At 46.3% G+C, this 15,891-nt stretch overlaps 1 protein-coding gene across 2 annotated transcripts in view; it reads left to right on the top strand.

Moving 5' to 3' along the window:
• LOC102628314 (serine/threonine-protein kinase ZRK3-like) overlaps positions 1-15,891 on the top strand; it is a 128,880-nt gene that overhangs the window by 53,611 nt on the left and 59,378 nt on the right. The window lies entirely within an intron of this gene.

Here is a 15,891-nt window from a genome sequence, read left to right as displayed (position 1 = left end):
TAGACAAGCTTTGAGACTTGGTGAGCCTTTGCATGCCTCAGGAATTTCTTCGAATGCTTTGGAGTCTGCTCGCCTCTCGTGGTCGAGCAGATCCTAGCATGCTTGGCTTCTGTCTCGCCATAAGACAGGCTTTGAGACTTGATGAGCCTTTGCATGCCTCAGGAATTTCTTCGAATGCTTTGGAGTCTGCTCGCCTTCTCGTGGTCGAGCAGATCCTAGCATGCTTGGCTTCTGTGTCGCCATAAAACAGGCTTTGAGACTTTGTCGAGCCTTTGCATGCCTTGGATGCTTTCTTGAAGGCGTGGGATTCTGCCAGCCTTCTCGTGCCCGTCAAGCTCCTGGCATGCGTGTCTTCTGTCTCGCCATAAGACAGGCTTTGAGACTTGGTGAGCCTTTGCATGCCTCAGGAATTTCTTCGAATGCTTTGAAGTCTGCTCGCCTTCTCGTGGTCGAGCAGATCCTGGCATGCTTGGCTTCTGTCTCGCCATAAGACAGGCTTTGAGATTTGGTGAGCCTTTGCATGCCTCAGGAATTTCTTCGAATGCTTTGGAGTCTGCTCGCCTTCTCGTGGTCGAGCAGATCCTGGCATGCTTGGCTTCTGTCTAGCCATAAGACAGGCTTTGAGACTTTGTCGAGCCTTTGCATGCCTTTGATTCTTCAAGGATTGGGATGCTGCTCGCCTTCTCGTGGCCGAGCAGATCCTGGCATGCTTGGCTTCTGTCTCGCCATAAGACAGGCTTTGAGACTTTGTCGAGCCTTTGCATGCCTTTGATTCTTCAAGGATTGGGATGCTGCTCGCCTTCTCGTGGCCGAGCAGATCCTGGCATGCTTGGCTTCTGTCTCGCTATAAGACAGGCTTTGAGACTTTGTTGAGCCTTTGCATGCCTTTGATTCTTCAAGGATTAGGATGCTGCTCGCCTTCTCGTGGCCGAGCAGATCCTGACATGCTTGGCTTCTGTCTCGCCATAAAACAGGCTTTGAGACTTTGTCGAGCCTTTGCATGCCTTGGATGATTTCTTCAAAGCTTGGGATTCTGCTAGCCTTCTCGTGGCCGAGCAGATCCTGGCATGCTTGGCTTCTGTCTCACCATAAAACATGCTTTGAGACTTGATGAGCCTTTGCATGCCTTGGATGATTTCTTCAAAGCTTGGGATTCTGCTAGCCTTCTCGTGGCCGAGCAGATTCTGGCATGCTTGGCTTCTGTCTCGCCATAAGACAGGCCTTCAGACTTTGATGAGCCTCTGCATGCCTTTGATTCTTCAAGGATTGGGATGCTGCTCGCCTTCTCGTGGCCGAGCAGATCCTGGCATGCTTGGCTTCTGTCTCGCCATTAGACAAGCTTTGAGACTTGGTGAGCCTTTGCATGCCTCAGGAATTTCTTCGAATGCTTTGGAGTCTGCTCGCCTCTCGTGGTCGAGCAGATCCTAGCATGCTTGGCTTCTGTCTCGCCATAAGACAGGCTTTGAGACTTGATGAGCCTTTGCATGCCTCAGGAATTTCTTCGAATGCTTTGGAGTCTGCTCGCCTTCTCGTGGTCGAGCAGATCCTAGCATGCTTGGCTTCTGTGTCGCCATAAAACAGGCTTTGAGACTTTGTCGAGCATTTGCATGCCTTGGATGATTTTTTCAAAGCTTGGGATTCTGCCAGCCTTCTCGTGGCCGAGCAGATCCTGGCATGCTTGGCTTCTGTCTCGCCATAAGACAGGCTTTGAGACTTTGTTGAGCCTTTGCATGCCTTTGATTCTTCAAGGATTGGGATGCTGCTCGCCTTCTCGTGGCCGAGCAGATCCTGACATGCTTGGCTTCTGTCTCGCCATAAGACAGGCTTTGAGACTTTGTGGAGCCCTTGCATGCCTTGGGAATTTCTTCGAATGCTCTGGAGTCTGCTCGCCTTCTCGTGGTCGAGCAGATCCTGGCATGCTTGGCTTCTGTCTCGCCATAAGACAGGCTTTGAGACTTTGTTGAGCCTTTGCATGCCTTGGATTCTTCGAGGATTGGGATTCTGCTCGCCTTCTCGTGGCCGAGCAGATCCTGGCATGCCTGGCTTCTGTCTCGCCATAAGACAGGCTTTGAGACTTTGATGAGCCTCTGCATGCCTTTGATTCTTCAAGGATTTGGATGCTGCTCGCCTTCTCGTGGCCGAGCAGATCCTGGCATGCTTGGCTTCTGTCTCGCCATAAGACAGGCTTTGAGACTTGGTGAGCCTTTGCATGCCTTTGATTCTTCAAGGATTGGGATGCTGCTCGCCTTCTCGTGGCCGAGCAGATCCTGGCATGCTTGGCTTCTGTCTCGCCATAAGACAGGCTTTGAGACTTGGTGAGCCTTTGCATGCCTCAGGAATTTCTTCGAATGCTTTGAAGTCTGCTCGCCTTCTCGTGGTCGAGCAGATCCTGGCATGCTTGGCTTCTGTCTCGCCATAAGACAGGCTTTGAGACTTGGTGAGCCTTTGCATGCCTCAGGAATTTCTTCGAATGCTTTGAAGTCTGCTCGCCTTCTCGTGGTCGAGCAGATCCTGGCATGCTTGGCTTCTGTCTCGCCATAAGACAGGCTTTGAGACTTTGTGGAGCCCTTGCATGCCTTGGGAATTTCTTCGAATGCTCTGGAGTCTGCTCGCCTTCTCGTGGTCGAGCAGATCCTGGCATGCTTGGCTTCTGTCTCGCCATAAGACAGGCTTTGAGACTTTGTTGAGCCTTTGCATGCCTTGGATTCTTCGAGGATTGGGATTCTGCTCGCCTTCTCGTGGCCGAGCAGATCCTGGCATGCCTGGCTTCTGTCTCGCCATAAGACAGGCTTTGAGACTTTGATGAGCCTCTGCATGCCTTTGATTCTTCAAGGATTTGGATGCTGCTCGCCTTCTCGTGGCCGAGCAGATCCTGGCATGCTTGGCTTCTGTCTCGCCATAAGACAGGCTTTGAGACTTGGTGAGCCTTTGCATGCCTTTGATTCTTCAAGGATTGGGATGCTGCTCGCCTTCTCGTGGCCGAGCAGATCCTGGCATGCTTGGCTTCTGTCTCGCCATAAGACAGGCTTTGAGACTTGGTGAGCCTTTGCATGCCTCAGGAATTTCTTCGAATGCTTTGAAGTCTGCTCGCCTTCTCGTGGTCGAGCAGATCCTGGCATGCTTGGCTTCTGTCTCGCCATAAGACAGGCTTTGAGACTTGGTGAGCCTTTGCATGCCTCAGGAATTTCTTCGAATGCTTTGAAGTCTGCTCGCCTTCTCGTGGTCGAGCAGATCCTGGCATGCTTGGCTTCTGTCTCGCCATAAGACAGGCTTTGAGACTTGATGAGCCTTTGCATGCCTCAGGAATTTCTTCGAATGCTTTGGAGTCTGCTCGCCTTCTCGTGGTCGAGCAGATCCTGGCATGCTTGGCTTCTGTCTCGCCATAAAACAGGCTTTGAGACTTTGTCGAGCTTTTGCATGCCTTCGATGATTTCTTCAAAGCTTGGGATTCTGCTAGCCTTCTCGTGGCCGAGCAGATCCTGGCATGCTTGGCTTCTGTCTCGCCATAAAACAGGCTTTGAGACTTGATGAGCCTTTGCATGCCTTCGATGATTTCTTCAAAGCTTGGGATTCTGCTAGCCTTCTCGTGGCCGAGCAGATCCTGGCATGCTTGGCTTCTGTCTCGCCGTAAACAGGCTTTGAGACTTAGTGAGCCTTTGCATGCCTTAGATGATTTCTTCAAAGCTTGGGATTCTGCTAGCCTTCTCGTGGCCGAGCAGATCCTGGCATGCTTGGCTTCTGTCTCACCATAAAACAGGCTTTGAGACTTGATGAGCCTTTGCATGCCTTAGATGATTTCTTCAATGCTTGGGATTCTGCTAGCCTTCTCGTGGCCGAGCAGATCCTGGCATGCTTGGCTTCTGTCTCGCCATAAAACAGGCTTTGAGACTTGATGAGCCTTTGCATGCCTCAGGAATTTCTTCGAATGCTTTGGAGTATGCTCGCCTCTCGTGGTCAAGCAGATCCTGGCATGCTTGGCTTCTGTCTCGCCATAAGACAGGCTTTGAGACTTGATGAGCCTTTGCATGCCTCAGGAATTTCTTTGAATGCTTTGGAGTCTGCTCGCCTTCTCGTGGTCGAGCAGATCCTGGCATGCTTGGCTTCTGTCTCGCCATAAGACAGGCTTTGAGACTTTGTCGAGCCTTGCATGCCTTTCGGAATTTTCTCGGTTTCAAGCGAAAGAAATTCCTCGACGTTCCACTAATGGCAGGATTCGACTTACATGAAATTGTTTGGACATAAAGCGTGAAAGATAAACGATAATGAACATGAGCAAAAATAGCTTTCAAATGTGAACAAGTCTTACTGGAAGTATTTTCGAAGGTGTGCTGCGTTCCATGGTCGTTTCACCTCGTGGCCGTCCGTGCGAGCCAGCTTGTAAGCTCCGGGTCCCGCTATCTGCTTGACTCTATATGACCCTTCCCAATTCGGTCCCAGCACTCCTTGAGTCGAATCTTTGGTGTTCTGATTCACTCTTCTCAGTACCCAGTCTCCGACCCTGAATTGCCGTATGTTCACCTTCTGGTTATAATACCGAGCAACCCTCTGTTGGTAAATGACTGATCGCTCGGCTGCTTGCTCCCTCCTTTCCGTTAGCAGATCAAGATTCAAACATAACTGCTCGTCGTTCTCCTGCTCATTAAAATGATTTGTCCGGTGTGTGGTCGTTCCTATCTCAGCCGGCACGACCGCTTCATGTCCGAAAGCCAAAGCGAACGGTGTCTCCCCAGTTGCGGTTTTATGGGTTGTTCTGTATGCCCATAGCACACCTGACAGCTCGTCAACCCACGCACCCTTTTTTGCTCCAAGCCTGGTTTTCAAAAGCCTCTTGATGGTCTTGTTGGCTGCTTCTACTTGTCCATTCGATTGAGGGTGAGCAGGCGAGCAATACTTCAGCTCTATCCCGAGGTTCTGGCAGAAATCCCTGAAGCTGTGATTATCGAACTGCCTGCCATTATCCGTTACCAAGGCATAAGGGATCCCGTATCGACAGACCAGGTTTCTCCACACGAAGTCTGTTGTTTTCTTCTCTGTGATCCTGCTAAGGGCTTCTACCTCTATCCACTTCGTGAAGTAATCTATAGCAACTATTGCATGTGTTGCTGCTCCTCGTGCCTTTGGCAATGGGCCGATCAGATCAATTCCCCATTGAGCAAATGGCCAGGGGGAGGTCATGGAGGTGAGCTTCTCTGGTGGTTGGTTAGAGAAATTTGCAAAACTCTGGCAGCTTACACAACTCCTGGTCTTCTCTTGCGCATCCTGGTGCATTGTCGGCCAGAAATATCCCTGCCTTTAAACCTTGTGGGCTAGGGACCTCCCGCCAGAATGATTTTCGCAAATTCTTTCATGTACTTCTCTCAGTACGTAATCCGCGTCGTCCTCATCCAAACACCGAAGGAACGGTAGTGCATATCCTCGCCGATACAGTACCCCATCAATCATCGTGTATCTCGAGGCCTGGGCTCTAATCTTGCGAGCTCGCAGCTTATCTGGTGGTAATACCCCGTCTCTAAGGTATGAGACTATCGGGTCCCTCCACGAGCATTTTTGTTCTATCCGCAACACCCCCAAATTCTGATCGATACTTGGGCTGGACTTCACCTCCAGAGGGACCGACTTTGGCATTTTTGGGTCGGCTACTGCTGCCATCCTAGCCAAAATGTCTGCTCGACTATTTTGCTCCCTGGGGATTTGTATCACCTCCACTGCTTCGAACTTCCCCATCATCTGCCTGACTATCTTCAGGTACTGCTCCATCTTCTCCTCTCTTGGTTGGAATCTTTCACTGACATGATTCGCAACCAGCTGGGAATCAGTTCTGATCTTAACTCTGTCCGCTTTCACGGCCTTAGCCAATTCCAAACCTGCTATCAAGGCTTCATACTCTGCCTGGTTATTCGTGGCTGCAAATTCCAACTTTACAGCATAAGAGATCTCCTCCCCCTCTAGGCCTTCCAAGACAATCCCCGCTCCTGAACCCCGCTCCCCTGATGACCCATCCACAGACATCTGCCATACTTGAGTTTCGTCATTGCCTATAACTGCATCTTGTTGATCTAAGCATACTTCGGGCTCTGTGAATTCAGCTACGAAATCGGCCATTGCCTGGGCTTTTATCGCTGCGCGGGGTTTATAGTCTATGTCGAACTCGCTCAGCTCTACAGCCCACTTGACGAGCCGACCAAAGGCATCTGGCTTGTGCAGAGTTTGACGCAATGGCTGGTTTGTTATTACCGAGACCGGGAATGCTTGAAAATATGGCCTCAACTTCCGAGCAGCAACCACAAGGGCAAGTGCCCATTTCTCCAACGGTGGGTATCTGGTCTCAGCGTCGAGCAGGGACTTGCTGGTGTAGTATATCGGATACTGAACTCCTTCTTCCTCTCTCACCAGAACAGAACTGGCGGCCCGATCCGATATCGCCAAATACAGATACAACTTGTCCCCCTCCCTCGGTGTGGACAGCAGCGGAGCTTGCTGCAAGTATCGCTTCAAGTTCCGGAAGGCTTCCTCGCATTCTGGGGTCCATTCCGTTTTCTTTCCCCTCCTTATCACTTGAAAGAATGGCTGACACTTATCTGTAGCCTTGGATACGAATCTGCTCAACGCCGCCAACCTCCCCGTGAGGCTCTGCATCTCCTTCAGGTTACGAGGAGACGTCATTTGCACAATCGCCTGGATTTTCTCGGGATTTGCTTCAATCCCCCTATGGCTCACTATGAATCCAAGGAATTTCCCTGACTCCACCCCAAAAGCACACTTCTCCGGGTTGAGCTTCATTTTATACTTCCTCAAAAGCTCGAATGTCTCCTCGAGGTGTCTGACATGTTCCTTCGGGATTTTGGACTTGGTGATCATGTCATCCACGTATACCTCCATGGTTTTCCCAATCAACGGCTTAAAGACTCTGTTCACCAGCCTTTGATAGGTGGCCCCAGCATTTTTGAGACCGAATGGCATTACCCTGTAACAGAATAAACCTTGGTTAGTGATGAAAGCCGTGCTCTCCTCATCCTGCTCGTACATGGGGATCTGGTTGTATCCCGAGAACGCGTCCATGAAGCTAAGCAGACCATGTCCAGCCGTTGAATCTACTAGCTGATCGATCTTTGGTAAAGGGAAGCTGTCTTTTGGGCACGCCTTATTGAGGTCTGTGAAATCCACACACATCCTCCACTTGCCGTTTGCCTTCTTTACCAACACCACATTCGATATCCACTCAGGGTAACTGACTTCCCGAATGAACCCTGCTCTCAAGAGCTTCTCCACCTCGCCATTTATAGCCTCATACCTCTCCTGGTTGAAGCACCTCCTCTTCTGCCTTACTGCCCGAACACCTTTCTTTATTGCCAGCTTATGACATGCTACCTCAGGGTCAATCCCTGGCATGTCTTTATGTGTCCAAGCAAACACATCAGCATGAGCCTCTAAGCATTTCACCAACTCCTGCTTTTGCCCTCCCTTAAGTCTCGACCCGATTCTGATCGTCTTTCCCGGGTTCTCTGGTCCCAGGCTTACTGTTTCCAGATCCTCTACAGGTTCTTGTCTGCCCTTCTTGTTTTCCACTCGGGTATCGAGGGATGTTATCTGCATTGCTTCCCTTGCTGCCGAGGAGTAGCAGCTTCTTGCGATCCTCTGGTCTCCTCGTACCACTCCTACTACCCCATTCACCCGGTACTTCAGAGCTAGATAATGGTTGGACAACACCGCTTTGCTCATCCTTAAAAATGGCCGACCTAGGATCATCTGGTAAGGACCTTCCTCATCCACTACGACAAAGTCCAGTATCATTGTTCTTTCTGTCGGGGAGCTCCCAATTGTGATAGGCAGCTCGACCACGCCCAGAGGGACCAGCTTCCCTCCTCCGAACCCCTTCAAGGAGGTATTGGTGTATTCCAACTTCCGGTCGACTATTCCCATCTCTTCCAGGGTTGACTTAAATAATACATCAACTGAGCTCCCTGTATCAATCAGTATTCGGTCAAACTTCTTGCTAGCGACAGTAGCCTTGATGACTAAAGCATCCTCGTGGGGGTATAGAATCCCTTCCTCATCCTCATCCGTCCACATGATTGGCACTTGCCTGCCCCTTGCTCGTTTGGCTGCTGGGGTGTTGAAGAGTACCTCTTTACTGGTCATGGCGTACCTAGCATAATTTTTTCTCGATCTGTTGGAATCTCCGGCCAATGTTGGGCCCCCAACTATCACCCTTACTGCGGGCTGCTCGCGCCTCAAGTTTCTACCACTCTGCTCCCCTTCACCTATTGTGGCCACCATCGGGAAAGTCCCATCCATAAACTCGTTCAGGTACCGATTTCTCACTAAATCTTCGACCTGGGTCTTAAGATCTCTACACTCTGCTGTGGTATGGCCATGGGTGCCATGGAACTTACAATAACGTCCTCTATCCCTCCTGTTGGGTAGCTTTGTTATTGGTGTAGGGAGGTGCAGCAGCCCTCGATCCTTTATGGCCTCGTACACCTCATCTAGGGACATCTTCAAGGAAGTGTACCGTCCATAGTCCGGGTTCTGGTCGATCAGGTGCACTGCTCTTTCTCTGTTTGCCCCGCTCTGAGTTGGGGGCGGTGGAAGTATTTCTGGTCTGCTTGCTCTGCTACCGTGGGGATGTTGATGAAGACCACCAGATGCCGACTCATGCCTTCTCCAAGGCTCCCTAGCTGGGGAACGAGGAGGTTGCGCCCTGCTGCGCTGATACTGTGGTGGCCTCTGATGAGGCTGGTAAGCAGTTACCCGACCTCCTGCTCCACTACCGGAGGCCTGGTGGTCCCTCCTCCTGATCGGCCCATTCCCCGGTAATGCTTTCTTCTCTTTCCTCCCCAACCCTTCTAACTGGTCTGTCTTAATCCGTGCAGCCTTCTCCTCTTCAATCTCGATGTCTCTCTTAGCCTGTTCGTATGCGGCTGCATACGTTTGAATAGCTGGGCTTCTCAAATTGTATCACAACCTTCCTATCTTCACCCCTTCTTTCAATCCCCTTAACGCCTGAGGGTGGTTGAAGGCTCCCAAGTCGAGGACAGTCCGATGAAACCTCTTGATGAATTCCCGAAGGGTTTCTTGCTCCCCCTGTTTCATGCTTTTCAGCTCCATCATGTCATCTTCCGGTGCCACTGCCCCACTAAACTGCTCCGCGAATTCCTGGCACATCTGCTTGAAGGTTTTAATGCTGCCCCGAGGAAGTTTCTTGTACCATTCTCGTGCACGTCCCTCAAGGGATAGTGGGAACACCCTGCACCTTTGGGATTGAGATAATCCTTGTACCCCAGTTATGTCGTTGAAGCGCTCTATGTGCACCAGCGGATCAGTTATTCCCGAGTATCTGAGGTCTGGGAGGCGGAAATCTCTCGGAATAACTGCCCTCATGATCTCTGCTGCGAGCGGTGATTCTCCGTCTAGCATTATCCTCCAACCAGGGGCTCTGTTCCTTCCTTGCATGTCGTCAATTATCTGCGCTAGTCTGCGCACTTCCTCCTCCAGCTGCACTGTACGACCAGGGTCACGTGCTGCAACTTGATCCCACTCTTGCTCTACATCATGCAAGTGTTGCCTCAACTCTGTTTCCTCTGCATTCACCACCCCGTCGTCCTCGTCACTAGTCTGTCTTGCCGGGGACTGCTCTCTTTCTCTATGAAATTCTCCCCGCAGAGGTACATTACCTCTCTCACCACCAAATCTCCCAGTGGTTTGACTTCTCCCCGCACCATCGGGACCTGGTGCCATTCCACCGCCTCTCACCCTTCCCTCTTGGGTTACCCTTCGCTCGCTCTGCACCTCATGTAGGATGGTTGTCAAGGTCTCCATCTGCTTTTCCATCCGTTCCATCCGGTCGAACATGACTTTTTCCCGTGCTTCACTGACTATCTCCCTCAGCGTCACGGAATCGTTAAGCCTCCTATCACCCCCTTGTGCACTACTTCCTCCTGTCTCCATTGCTTTTCACTTGCTTCACCCCTCTTCTTGCTATCAACAGAAGCTTTTTGCTCTCATCCCCACAGACGGCGCCAAAATATTGATGCGAAAATCTGGATAAGTTGGTCAGATCTCAGATCCCTGCATCATCATTAAATTTGTTTGGTGGGAAGTGTTGATGCGGGATTCCGGTTCTCCTCGTTCTACGACCAGGATCTCTGCTCGATCAACGTCATCACGACCAGGGGGTCTCCTCGCAAGGCTTCTTCTCCAGAGGTTCCTGCGCACACAGACAAGTCAGAGTACGCCGGTTGTTTTCCCGGCGCAAATCCTCCGACGCTCAAGTCAGATATGAAGGTTCGGGGAACGCTTGTCACAGATCTTATGGCTTTTTCGTGGTTTTCTCTTCTTTAGAATTTCTTTTCTAATCTCAAAAATGCTAACCCTTTTACCTTCGTTGGCTACCTTTTTATAGGCTTCCTCTGAATCCCAGTTTTCCACTTTTTTCGGGACGGTATGGGACTCTGACTACCGCGTTATGGGCAAACGTGGGATCTTGCGTGTTACACCATGGTTCTGGGGAAAGCGTGGCTGTCGTGGTTTCGTGAGATCTTGTTTCCGCTTTTTTGGGGGATGGTATGGGACTCCGACCACTGCGTTATGTTGCGTTATGGGCAAACGTGGGATCTTGCGTGTTACGCCACGGTTCTGGGGAAAGCGTGGCTGTCGTGCCTAGATTCTCGGGCTGGAGAGCAGGTCTTGCCAACTGCCGTCGACCGGGTCTCCTCGCCTCTCGACCTCTAGCCGGAATGGCCTTATGCCTCTTACAGGAAATTTGCCTCGCGGATGACGTGCTCGTGGACGAGCAGGATATTTCTGCTCCTGTTCCCCCGCGCACCAGGCTTTTACGGAACACACCGGTTCGCAGAACTCTGCCATAGGATATCTGCTCACCATGCCTGGTCTCGTCGACATATTTCTCCCAAACAAGGCCAATTGTTTTTAGAAACCTCAAGACAGAAAATATCTTGTTCAATGAAGAAAATGTTGCAAAATTGTTTGACTTTTCACTATCCATATCAATTCCTGAAGGCGAAACCCACGTTAATACGGATAGAGTGATTGGAACACGGGGATATTCTGCACCTGAGTACATAAGCACGTGTTTTAAAAATGAAAAGTCCCATGTTTTTAGTTTTGGTGCATTTCTATTTGAGCTTTTAGCTGGACGGGACATCTGGGATCTTCTAAAGGACACACATGATCATGGCACTTATATTTTTACCTTTTTTACCTTTTATTTATGTCACTTATATTTTATGTTCCATATTAATATTTTACTTTTTATTTATGTTTTATGTTCTTATTTCTTAAGATATGTACATGTTTTATTTGTATTACCTTTTATTTACGTCACTTATATTTTATGTTCCATTTACATTACTTATATTCTATGTTCTTATTTCTTAACATATTTCTCAAAAAATAAAAATCTTCATAAAAGAATTAATTCCACGCTTAGGCACGTGGACTATTTCTTTCCCTCTTGCGTCGGATATCCTTGGTTGAACAGGGGAGGACTTCTTGTATTTTCATAATGTATTTCAAATTAAATTAAGCATTAATTAGACAAACAAATTTTATAATTATTCATGATTAACAGAAAAAAAAACTATATATGACTCAATTTAATCAACATCAGAATCTGAACTGACTCTTGCAGTTGTAAAGATCAAGATCAAGCATAGCGTTTTCGTAATTAATCAATTTGCCGCATGTCCACAGCCACAGATACTCCTCTCCTTGTTATTAGTATTCAGCAGCTTTGCTCTCTTTTCTTTTTCTTTTTTTTTTTAATTTTACTGCTATACATTTATGAATGAAATATTAGTATATAAATAAAACGAGCTGACTGCAATATTTGAATTGGTTTCTACTTCTAGATGGGTGCAATTATAAGAAAATTCAGGGACAGGAATGATAAAAGAAGATTGATGATGAGGAATGGCACGAGTGTACTAAAAGAGTTAATAGCGTCTTCTAATGGTAAATATAATCCTTGTCGTATCTTTGCTGCTAAAGAACTCGAGATTGCAATAACAACTATGACAAGAGAAAAGTTATAAGACAGGCAGCATATATAAATTGTACGAGGGTTTTTGGCAGGAGTCCCTATTTTCAGTTATGAAGTTTTATGGTCATGAATGTCACATATGCAGCACAAATGAGCCACAATCATATTTTAAAGCTAATTGGATGCTGCTTAGAGACTCCAATTCCCATTCTAGTTTTTGAATCTGTGGAGTATGGGACTCTTCGTGATTGTATTTTCCGCGCTACTCCACCTCAGTTTGAACCATTACTATTGAAATCCAGCCATCCAGGTTAAAGATTGCAGGGGATATTGCTAATTCACTTGCTTATCTTCACTTTCGATTCCCCAGGAAAATTTTTTTTAGAAATCTCAAGACTGAAAATATATTGTTCAATGAAGAAAATGTTGCAAAATTCTTTGACTTTTCACCATCCATATCCATTCCTGAAGGTGAAACCCACATTGCTACCGACAGAGTGATTGAACACGGGGATATTCTGCACCTGAGTACATAAACATATGTGTTTTAAATGAAAAGTCCGATGTTTTTAGTTTTGGTGCATTTCTATTAGAGCTTTTAACTGGACGGGACATCTGGGATCTTCTTAAGGACACACATGATCATGGCTGTATTTTCAATGAATATTTGAGGAACTATCTTGAAGATAAAAGATTTACTGAGATAGCAGCTGCTATAATTGTTCAAGACATATCATGCATTGAGAAAGAGCAGCAATTGCATGCCTCTGCACAACTTACCTTAGAATGTGTCAACAACTCACCGGAAGATGAGCCAAAAAAATAAGTCAGACAAATTTATCGCCCTTGGGTGTAATTTTTTAAATTATACTCCTTGATTTTAGGTTTCCATTTTTCCCTGCTATCAGTTGTGGCCGGTTACACAAATAGACAAAAAGTTACTTGTGTATATCATGCTTTCATCAGCGCTGTCGGAAGCGGATTGATGTGGTACAGAACCTAAATCTAATTTTTTCATCAATTATGAAAGAGGTACACTGAGTACAGATTTCTTTTGTTTCTGGTACTCCCAAACTAGAAAAAAAAGGGCTAATGAGGCAAACTGAGTCAAACCCGATGTGGAACAACGCACGGAGTTCATCAAGAAAAATTTAAAATATATGGACGGTTTTAAAATAATTGTTCTGTTATTAGATTTAAATGACTTTTAAATTATTAAAATGAGTATCGCTAGGAACGGGGTGTCATAAGGAGTTTCTAAGGGTGTCGAAAAAGGTTACTTTTTATTTTACACGGACTCTTATTAAGATGCAAACGCCCCGTCCAAAACTTCATCCGTACAGAGATTTCGGTGTGGCCAATGTCCCGCTTAGCTGCAATGAAACGTTCACAAACAATTGGTTGACCGGAGAGCACTTGTTTTACTTTTGGATTCGGATCCCCCGTATTTTCTCTTAATTTTTAAAGATCCATCGACATGTATAGGATTCACCTATGTTGCAACAGTTGTATAATACCCCAATTTTTGTCTTTTATGTTTTAATTACTGCCAAATTTACTTGAGCAACTTACACTCTTTTCATTTTATAATTTGCTCATGAGTCTTAAAAAGATAAAATTATCCTTCTTGACAAAGGTGGAAGAAAATGAAGAAAGTGGAGTTAACCAATACAGCCAGCAACAAAAGCACACCATTGTTAAGTCTCATCTTCATCAACCTTAGTGACCCACAACCATGCTTAAAGTCGCTTAAAAACCCACAAGCAACACAAACAATATCTCCTCACAAGACCACGCATCGGCTACGGCTCCGTCGTACCCACGCCAAGCCACCACCTCCGGCGCCATTATTGTTATAGGTGAATAATCAGAGTTCCATTGTTGAGTGTCATGTCTAACGAATAATGATTTTGTTGTCTTCATGAGTAAATGATTAAGATCTGAAACCTCTTGCTAAGACCAATTATTTGTCCACTGAAAAACAAGAACAAGAATAGCCCCGCCAAAATGAAAAAGAGCAGCAGCAACCGCAACTTGCAAATGATTTGGATTTGTCAATGCTAATGGAAACGAACAGCCACCATCATCACTCCTATAGATTGTTGGACTTTGAGATTGAGTTTGGAAGGGAGTCTTGAATTATTCTTGCTACTGCTAGTTAAAATTGGAGTCGTTGAGTTCATAATAAATGTTTTAGCTGAAGGCTATTGAGTTTGGGATCAAGATTTGGAATAATGGGTCTGAAGCTAAGGGATTTGATGACATTGTAATGGACAAGATGGCATCAAAGCAAATTACAATTTGCTTTGACAGGGGCGGCCGATTTGAGTTTAGAATTGAAGTGATTGCCATGAAATTTTTAGAAAATTTAGGGAAAAAAAAATCATTTCATCAACATTCCATATGTTTAAAATATGTGAAGATGAAGGTGAAGATCATGATGATGGAGCTGAAGATGAATGTGAGGAGTGATGATGATAGAGCTGAAGGCGAGAGGAACAAGGGAAAAGATCTTAAATTTTATTTTTAATTTATAAATATAAGGGCATTATTGTCTTTTTGTTGATATTAGTGTTTTACGTGGATTAATATGTCTTGGATGTAATCCAAATAAGTACTTCAATACTTATAAAAATAATAAATAAAAAGAGTATAAGGTGCTAAATAAAATTTTAATAGTGTATTTAAGTAAAAAGTATCATATTAATTCTTAGTATTTTATAAATAAAAAAGAGTATAAGGAGCTCAGTGAAATTTAACATTAGTTAAATCATATAAGACAAAAATTAGAGTACCTTACATCCGTTGCAACATAGGTGAACCCACATGTATAATTAGTGAAATTAAAGGGAAATTTACGAAAATAACCATAAAATTTTTGCTATTTTCATAATTAACCCTCTCAACTTTTTTCTATCAACATTAGCCAAACACATGCTTTTCTCCCCAAATTACCCTTCTTTACAAACGAAAAGAAGCTTGGTGCGACAGGCACCTGTCGCACCAAGCCTTGGTGCGACAGGCACCTGTCGCACGAAGCCTTGGTGCGACAGGCCCCTGTCGCACGAAGCCTTGGTGCGACAGGCACCTGTCGCACGAAGCTTCGTGCGACAGGTTGCCTTCTTCTACCTCAGTATTTGTTTGTTTTTGCCAGTCCTTTCGTTTTTGTTCGTCTCTTCTTATTCGTATGTAATATCTTCTTCTACCTCAGATCGAATCTCATCCGACAACCCAAACAACAAAACAAAATCAGCTTTTTAATTCTCCAAAATCCAATTTCGGAATGCAAATTCCCCGGGATTTTCCATCAAAAGCCACGTTGCGAAATGCTAGGCGAGCTATACGGAGACCTACCTCCACCCTTCGATGAGGACAAACCCACCAACACGACCACCATTGTCTGGTCATTTTTTGTGCCACCACAAACCATCCTCAAGCCCCAATCCAAACCCAAAACCATCCAAAATTCTCTCCCGACTAGACCCCATTCCTCACCTGCAATCGCACCTTCCCCCGACGACGTGGTAGCGCTACCGTAACCGGCATTGGTCGACGTCACTTCGACCGTAATTGAGGAGACCCTGCTAGACCGAACGATTACAAGGATTATAGGAGAGAGAATAAGAAGAAAGAGGTGGATGCTGAAATTAGTAGGGAACTGGAGAGAAGAAGGCAAGAAGAAAAGGAAAGGGAGATGAGAGAGAGGGGTAATTTGGTCTCAACGATTCTTTTATGGCTAATGTTGATAGAAATTTGTTTGAGGGGTTAAAATGAAAAAAACTAAAATTTTTATGGTTATTGGTGTAAATTTCCCGAAATTAAAGAGCTGACATTAAATTTTACGTTGCAATCTTATTTTAAAACTCATGGTAACTCAAAAGTTTTTCCTC

Source organism: Citrus sinensis, chromosome 5 (assembly GCF_022201045.2).
Source record: "Citrus sinensis cultivar Valencia sweet orange chromosome 5, DVS_A1.0, whole genome shotgun sequence".
NCBI lineage: Eukaryota > Viridiplantae > Streptophyta > Magnoliopsida > Sapindales > Rutaceae > Citrus > Citrus sinensis.
Note: the sequence above shows the minus strand (reverse complement) of the source record. Positions and strands in the feature narration are given on the sequence as shown.